Here is a 9344-nt window from a genome sequence, read left to right as displayed (position 1 = left end):
CAGAAAAGTCATCCATGAATACTTCAACAATTTGCTCAACCATTTCACTAAAAATGCTCATCATACACTTTTGAAAGGTGGTTGGAGCATTGCATAACCCAAATGGCATGCACCTATATGCAAATGTCCCAAATGGACATGTGAAAGTAGTATTCTCTTGATTTTCTAGTGTGATTTCTATCTGATTGTACCCTGAGTACCCATCTAAGAAACAATACTAGGCTTGGTCTGCTATTCTCTCCAGAACTTGATCCAAGAAAGGTAAAGGAAAATGATCTTTCCTTGTCACAGAATTGAGCTTTCTATAATCAATGCACATACGCCATCCTATCTGGATGCGTGTGGGAATCAGTTCATTGTTCTCATTTTTTACAACAGTGACTCCAGACTTTTTTTGTACTACCTGTGTTGGACTTACCCACTTAGAATCAAAGATTGGGTAAATTATTCCAGCATCCAATAGCTTAAGCACTTCTTTTCTGACAACTTCTTTCATATTGGGATTTAATCTCCTTTGCATTTGCCTAACTGGTTTTGCTCATTCTTCCAAGAATATCTTATGAGTATAGATCAAAGGGCTAATACCTTGCAAATCTGAAATGGTCCATCCTAATGACTTCCTGTGTGTTTTTAGAACTTCTATCAGTTGTTGCTCTTGCTGAGGTGTCAAACTAGAAGAGATCACCACTGAGAATGCTTCCCCTTCTCCTAGAAAGACATACTTCAAATCACTAGGCTACGGCTTTCTCTCAGGCGTGGATTGATGGCTATCAGAAGCCGCGAGCTTACTGTCCAAGTTCCTTAATGGCTCTAAACCAGGCATCCATGTAAGCTTCTCACTTTCTTTGCCTATGACTTCCACTTCTCTTATTTCCTCATGATCTTGATTTCCTTCTTTGGGTCTTCTCATGACCTCTTCAAAATAATCATCGGTAAGTGTTTGGATAAAGTCTACCTCCTCCACTTCACTCTCAGTGTCCTAATGTTTGGCTACCCTAAAGATATTCATTTCTACAGTCATGTTCCCAAAAGATAGTTTTAACACACCATTCCTACAGTTGATGATGGCACTTGATGTGGCAAGGAATGGTCAACCTAAGATGACTGGAACAGGAGGTTGAGGCCACTGATGCGGCTGGGTGTCCAAAACGATAAAGTCCACCGGAAAGTAGAACTTATTAATTTGTACCAGAACATCCTCCACAATTCCTCGTTGAACTTTGACTGATCGATCAGCCAGCTGAAGGGTCACTCTAGTGGGTTTGAGTTCACCTAATCCCAATTGTTGATACACATTGTATGGTAACAAATTGACAGTAGCTCCTAAATCCAAGAGTGCCTGATCAACCTTTTGACTTCCTATGATGCATGTAATGGTTAGACAGCCTGGGTCCTTGTATTTGGGAGAAGTTTTCAATTGGAGAATGGCACTGACTTGTTCAGTCAGGAAAGCCTTTTCATGCACATTTGTTCTTCTTTTGACAGTGCACAGATCTTTCAAAAATTTTACATATGAAGGTGTTTGTTTGATTGCATCCAACAACGGGATGTTGATTCTCATTTGCTTAAACACTTCATATATATCTGCATTTTGTTGCTCTTTTTTCAAATGACTCAACCTTTGTGGAAAATGTGGTTTGGGCCTGTATTGAATTTCTTTCCCATCTTCTTTTTGTTTTTCATTTTTCTCATTTTTTTTCATTTTTTTCCACGGTGGATTCATGATCTTTTTGTTCTTCCTCTTCAGCAGCAGGTTGGTTTATCCTAGGATCAGTTGGTTTTTGAATTAATCTTCCACTTCTTAGGGCAGTCACCGCTTGCACTTTTTCATGAGTGTTGGTTTCACTAATTGAAGCTTCTACCTGGTTGGTTTGCCTAATTGGGTTAGGATTAGTTTGGGATGGAAACCTTCCGGGTTGTCTCACACTCAATGTTTGTATTAGCTTGGTCAACTGGCTCTTAATGTCTTCCATGGCTTTGTTAGTTTGCTCTTGAGTTTTGGCAACTTGATTATTGATGCATGTTTGACTTTGGATGAACTGGTGCAAGGTATCTTCCAAAGATCTCCTATGAGGATGTTGGTAAGTATTGGATGAAGAACCTTGATTCTATTGAAAAGTGTGTTGTTGTGCAGGAAAGGGAGGTTGAGAATGATTTCAGAATCATTTCTCCAAGAAAAATTAGGGGTGATTTCTATTATTGGGATGATATGAATTGTAGTTCTGATTATTCCCATAATAGGCTCCACTTTGATTTTGATTTTGTCTCCCCTTAAATTTGTGTGAATGATTGTTATTAGTCTACCCATACAATACCTCCTTGAAAGCAGGTATGGTAGGACATTCTTCAGTTGAATGATCTGTTGCATCACACACAACACACTTTACTTCCACTTGATTAACGGATTGCACTTTTTTGGGTTGCATGTTTTCAACTTTATTTGTTAAAGCAGTTAGTCTTGCATTTAAATCGTCACTCTCACTCAGTTGGTATCTCCCTCTAGGTTGTGAATTTTCTCTTGAATCAAGAGCAGATATTGGACCAACTTCCCAGTTCCTTGTATTCTTAGCCAATGTGTCAAAGAAGTGAAAATGTTCTTCTGGAGTCTTCTCATAGAATTCTCCATTACACATTGTAGAAACTAGCATTTTCAATTGGGGAGTGAGTGAATCATAAAAGAAACTAACCATTCTCCATTGCTCAAAAGCATGGTGCGGACAAGTGTGAAGAAGGTCTTTAAACCTTTCCCACGCTTGAGCAAAATTCTCATTTGGTTTACAGGTAAAATTAATGATTTGTCTTTGAAGAGTAGCAGTTCTGTTAGCAGGGAAGTATTTTTTTAAGAAAGTTGCTTGCATTTCTCTCCAAGTTCCTATAGATCTAGGTGGGAGAGTGCCTAACCACATTTTTACCTTATCTTTCAGTGAGAATGAAAAAAGTTTTAATCTTATGATATCCTCATTTGTTGTATGGTCCATGAAAGTGCTACATACTTCCTCAAATTCTTTCATATGAGTATATGGATTTTCAGAATCCATACCATGAAAAGTTAGCAACAATTGGATTGTGCCAGGTTTAAAGTTAAACCTATGATGGTTGATGGGAAGAATAATGCATGAAGGGGTTGTCTGCCTAAGAGGATGAAGATACTCCTTAAGGGGTCTGATCATCTCTTGATCAATGGGGTCAGGATCACCGTGATCACTACCACGTGCAGACATGTTGTGTGCAAGATGCATGTTCTCGTTGTGTTGAGACATGAGTGATTGATATTCTATAGTTCTACCTGACCTAAGTATCATACACCATATACAAAATAAAATAAAGTAAAAAGAAAAAAAAATAGAAACAAAGTTACCGAATTTATCAAGAGATGCTTATTCTTATTTTTTTTTCTTTTTGTTTTTGCCTTAATCTCTCCGGCAACGGCGCCAAAATTTAGCTACACTCTCACCTTGCAATCAAAACACAAAACAAAACACATTAAAAATTTTATAGATTTTTTTTATTTAGATGAGAGGTTTATACTCGTCAGTGTATGAGTGCAGTTGTAGTCCAAATTTAAATTTATATTTTCTAGATGAGTCCAGGTCGTCCACTGAGAGATTTATTTGTGGCAAAAGAAAAAGAATGTCACACGCACGCACACGCATTTGAATTGGCAACAAGATTTTTTTATGGTTTTTTAGACAACAAATAGTAGGAAATAAAGCAAGACAGAGGTTGAAATAAATACTGGACGTGGGAATATAAAATTGGATAGCACTTGAGTTAAGACAATTTCAGCACCAACCCGTTGATTCCCAAATTTTAGCAGACAATGTTAGTAACATTAATTTGATTTCAGATATGAGGGTTTGTTATTAAATGTAATTAGAGATGATGATAGTTCTAGTTTAAGCAATCCCCATACATGATATACGGGATTCTATTTTAAGCAACTATCATAAATCTAATTACAATTAATATATAAAACAACTAAATTAATCATCCAAGTTTGGGTATGATAGCGTTTCCAGTTCTAGTAACTCCCATGCGTGACATGAAAGTTCTAAATTAGGCTTACGCTCCAATCCGAACTTAGTAATTTTCTAATAATTAAAACACACTCATACTGAAATTTAAATTAATGTTACTCATTTAAAGCACAACTTTCTTTGGGAATTATTGGCTTTGGACATTGTTCTTGCATTAATCCAAGATTAGATTTAGCTACTCATTTCTATTTAAAAGTTAATTAACAAGAATTTAAATGGCGTAATTTAAATAACAGAATTTAAATGATAAGAATTAAAATAGCAGAAACTAACCGGCCATTTAGGCGGTGGATAATTAAAAGACAAGAATTAAAATTACAAAAATTTAAAGGCAGAAATTAACTGGCCATTTAAGCGGTAGATAATAAAGTAACAATAAATGACATAAGAATTTAAAAGAAGAAAGGAAGGAAGTAAGATTACAAGAGAAAATAAGAGAGAGAATAAGAGCAATTCTCTAAGAGAAACTTTAAGAACAAAACTAAACTTTGATTCAAGTAATAACCACATCCTCACAAATGCACCCAAGTGAGCTATTTATAGCCCACAAGATGTAATACAAACCACACAATTATTCAACTAAACATAATTATATCTAATGAGCATTCACCTAACTAGTGAAGAAAATTAGGTAAAAGACAAAAAATACCAAAGACTTTAGGTGGTGGACTACTCATAAGAATACAAAAGACTTTAGGTGGTAAATCACTTATAAAAAAAATACAAAACAAAGAAAAATCTTTTACAAATTGGGCTTTGTTGGGCCTTTGATTGGTCTTGGGCCTTTGGTTGGATTCCATTTGATAGTTGGGCCAAGTGCACTTGAAACATCCTCTAGACTCCATAATTGGCCTTTGAATTTGAGCAATAAAAAATGGGTAATCCAATGTCTTCGATTATGCCCCTAATTAATTGTAGAAGCCAATTTCCTTGCTTCATCCTGAAATAATATGTAATACGAATAATTATCTACTTTAAGCATAAATATAAAGCCAAAATAGGGATATAATTCATTAGGATATAGGAAATATTGACCCTTATCAGAGATGTTATCAGAGTTACTTTTTGAATGTTCCCTTGTTTATTTCCACAATTGCTTGTTTTGCTTGATTTACTTATTACATAAGCTATACAAGGGAAATAAAACATTTTTCTAATGCATTCTTCCAATAGTAATGGCTAGGAGTGGTCGACCTAGATGCTTGGAGAAATGTGCTTGCTTGTGGAGCTATGTTCGGCAAGTGCTTTTTGATAATTTACTCTTAGTAATAAAATGGTTTTGTTAATGACTATATGAAAATCAATCTCTACAAAATGGATTACATAAATGAGAAAATAACTTTTATAATATGAAGCAAGGCATGGATTATACAAATGAGAAAATAAATTTTAATATGTGAATTGTGAAGAAAGGTATGGATTATATGAATGAGAAAACAAGCTTTTAATACATGAATTTTGAAGCAAGATATGAAATCCTATAAAAGAATCATTGAGTTTGGTTGAGTGATATTTATTTCAAAATATACTTTTGATAATCTCAACTTGCCTTCAAAAAGATCAAAATGAGGTTTTGTTAAAGTTTTATATGTTTTCAAAAGGATAGTCGACTATATGTTTCTTTCTGTTAACTATGCTTTAGAATAGTCGACTATGCTGTTAAGGATAGTCGACTATGTATAAGGATAGTCGACTATGCTGATTTGATCTGTCGACTATGTGAGGCATCTATCGACTATTTCTTAATTTGTCGACTATCAAGTAAGGATAGTCGACTATGGCATTTCATCTGTCAACTATTTTTGTTCTGTAAATTCAAAATTTTCTTCACATTTTCTCATCTGTCGACTATACTCTTGTATCTGTCGACTATGAAATTTTTGTATTAAAAGATAGTCGACTATCACTTTCTGTCTGTCGACTATGCTTAGATTTATTTGTAAAAATAGTCGACTAACCTATTTTCTCTGTCGACTATGTATTTCACAGAAACTTATAACGGCTAGTTTTTGGCGCATTAAATGCTCGCCCAACCACCCACAACGGTCCAAAAATTCAACTTGCCCACCATCAACTATAAATAGGTGGTTGAAGACGCATTGAAGGCTGCTGAAATACATTGAATATCTTGAACGATCGTGCCTTCACTGTTACATCGAGCTTTTAACTTTTCTCTCTGTATTTTCATTTAAGAGGCTTTGATATTTTACTGTTCTATTACTTTTAAGCCTTAATCCTTCATTTAAAGAGAGAATTTGTAACTATGAGTTGTACTCTTAGAATCTCTATTTTCATTCTCTGTATTTTTTCCTAGCGGTAGCTAGAGGGCCCATTAAGTTGGGAGGTTGTAAGTTCCCTAGTCAAGGACTAGAGGACCTGCTCATATTGAGTAGGGGGTTTGAGAGTAAAGATTGGTTTTAAAAATCCTTAGTTGATAGCTAAGGTAGTGGACTAAGCTTGGAAAGCTGAACCACTATAAATTCGTGTCTTCACCGTTTTCCATACTTTTCTTGCTTACCTTTGCATTTCTGTTTCTACTGACTTTGATTGTTCATTGATAAATTCCATATTTACTCTTCACCATTTGAAAGTATCTTTGCTTCTCAAAATAAATTTTGTAATTATACCAATTCACCCCCCTCTTGGTGTGTGTCATATCAGTTCAATTCTATCACTTTTCACCTTCTTTCTACTAACTAGATGAGAGTGATCGAATGTTAGGTAGGCCCTCATCGTGGTAGATATCTTTCCTCTGTGGGTGGTGCATAGATTTGCGAGATGTTCACGCACCATCTCCATCGTAGCTTAGGATATTTAGGAGAAATGGCTATGGGAGACCACGATCTAAGGGAAAGTAAGTGCATCCGCAAGCTAGCTCGAAATGGGCAACCCCCTCCCTGCCGATCTTGGGAATGCCGAGGGGTCTTCTTTGCCTTCTCCACAATCTTCTCCATTCTTTTGCATGCGGTCTGCAACGGTAGTCTCGAGGGAGGATGAATGTGGAGTGCGGAGCTTGATTATTATAACCAAGTGCCTTTGCGATGAGAGAAGATGACCATAGGAAGATGGGTTTGTCCCAGGTTAGAAACTTCATTAAGCATAGTAAGGCCACATTCGGGCTTTGTCTCCCACCTCAAGAGCTCCTAATATCCCATGATATGTCCCCCAATGTTCCTTGGGTTGGACGTTGGAACATGGAGGAAGGGATCGTCTGGGAGGAGTTGTGGGTGCCCTTTTCGACTGGAAGTTGGGTAGTCCTTTGGAGAATGTATGCGAGTCGGTTCTCGGCTCCCCAAGTGCTAGTTAAGGAGGGGTGAAAACGTAGCCCCATTAAGAGTGGCCTTGGAGACTTCTTATGACATTGGCCTATAAGGGCTAAGGCTTACTCAAAGGAGTTGGTTCTGGTTGTTAGGGCTTCTTTGTATGGATTTAGCAAAGGGTAAGAAAGCTTTTGAGGAGCTTTGGGAGGACCTCATCTTAAACCTTTTGTACATTTCTCATAAACGACGCCAAATTATTATCGTCGAAACACAACAATTAAAATTTATTTATTTTGGAGAAACTTAGTAACTGAAAGAACAAGAGGTGTCCCTTACCTTTCCTTCCTTGATCGCAAGACCTAAGGGGAAAGGAAGTCGTCTGGGGCAGACCGGGTTCGCTGGCTCAGAAAAGGCTTGATTTGCTAGTTGATAGAGCTATGGAATTGGAAGAATGAGAATTGTTGTGAGCTTATTTTCTTTGTGAGTGAGTTTGCAAGACAAAAAATAGTCAAGAGGCACGTGGGCATTTCTCCTAGGTGGGCCCTTTAATGCTTAAGTTAGATGAGGTCTTCATGCAATGCAAGATAATGTAAAAATGTAGTGCGGGAGAAATGTGATGATTGAGAAGGGTATTGCTCTAGGGTTTTTGCTTTGGCTTGTTTGGGCTTAAGTGTGTTGCGCTTCCTCCTCCAAACTAAGGAGTTAAGGGGTTATTTATAGACATTAGGCTGACAAGGACACGTGATGCGCATGTAAGGGTGTGTTACTCTTTCCTTAGAAAGGGCAGTGTGTCTCCCCTATTCGTAGTGTTGTCCCGAGCTTAAGCATCTAAGAGCCCACGCAGGAGAAATCCTCGTGTACCTTTAACTACTTTCTATGTTGCAGACTTACTCGTAAAGAGAAATAGCTCTCGACTTCTCATAACAATCCTCGTTCTTTCAATTCCATAACTTTTCCAACCAATGAATTGAGCCCTTTCCGGGCCAGCAAACTTGGTCTTCCCTGGATGACTTTTTTTTCCCCTTAAGTCATGCGATCAAGGTAGGAAGGCTAAGGGACGCCTCTCGTTCTTCTCGTTGCTTACTAAGTTTCCGCAATGGAAGAATGCCTCTTGTTCTTCCGACTGCTTGTTGTTTTGGGGAAACTCAACGGGCAGTTGGAAAATGAGAGGCATCCCCTAGCCTTCCTGCCTTGACCGCAAGACCCAAGGGGAAAGGAAGTCGTCCAGGACAGACCCGGTCCGCTGGCCTAGAAAGGCCTTGATTCACTTGTTGGTAGAGTTGTGGAATTGAAAGAACAAGGATTGCTGCAAGAGGTCATGAGCTCCTTTGCATTGTGAGTGAGTCTGCAAGATAAAAAGCAATTAAAGGCACGCGAAAATTTCTCCCACGTAGGCCCTCCGATACTTAAGTCAAATGAGATCCTTTATGTAGTGCAAGATAATGTAAAAATGTAGTATGGGAGAAATGTGTGATGACTGAGAAGGGTATCACTCTAGGGTTATTACTTTGGCTTAAGCATGTTGTGTTTCCTCCTCCAAACTAAGGAGTTGGGGGGCTATTTATAAACATCAAGTTAACAAGGGCACATGACGCGCATGAGAGGGTGCGATGCTTTTTCCCAAGAAATGGCAGTGTGTCTCCTCCATTGATAGTGTTGACCTAGGGTTAAGCTCAAAAGGGCCTTCAGAAGAACCTTCTCCCTCCCCCCCCGGGTGGGGAAGGACCCCCAAAAGGAAAATGCCTGAAACAGGTGAGTCGCATTACTGTGGGGTAATGGGTGGTAATTCATGTGGGGGACCTGTCTCCTTGGGTTCCTACAGGGAGCATGGCTCAACCAAGGGGAACTATGATATGTTAGTCCTGGAAACTGGTCTCGAACGAATGATGAATGAATGGCGATTCCTCAAAGGGATATGCTCTGGCCCTAAGGAGGACTTACAAAAAGGATGACTCATTCCGATATTGCTACTCTACTGGCTGCTTCATGAGGACTCTCCCTTAGAAGTTATGCCACAATAGATATGCCATTGAAGAGTAACAATGAA

The sequence above is a fragment of the Diospyros lotus genome, chromosome 9 (genome assembly GCF_014633365.1).
Source record: "Diospyros lotus cultivar Yz01 chromosome 9, ASM1463336v1, whole genome shotgun sequence".
Classification (NCBI taxonomy): Eukaryota; Viridiplantae; Streptophyta; class Magnoliopsida; order Ericales; family Ebenaceae; genus Diospyros; species Diospyros lotus.
Note: the sequence above shows the minus strand (reverse complement) of the source record.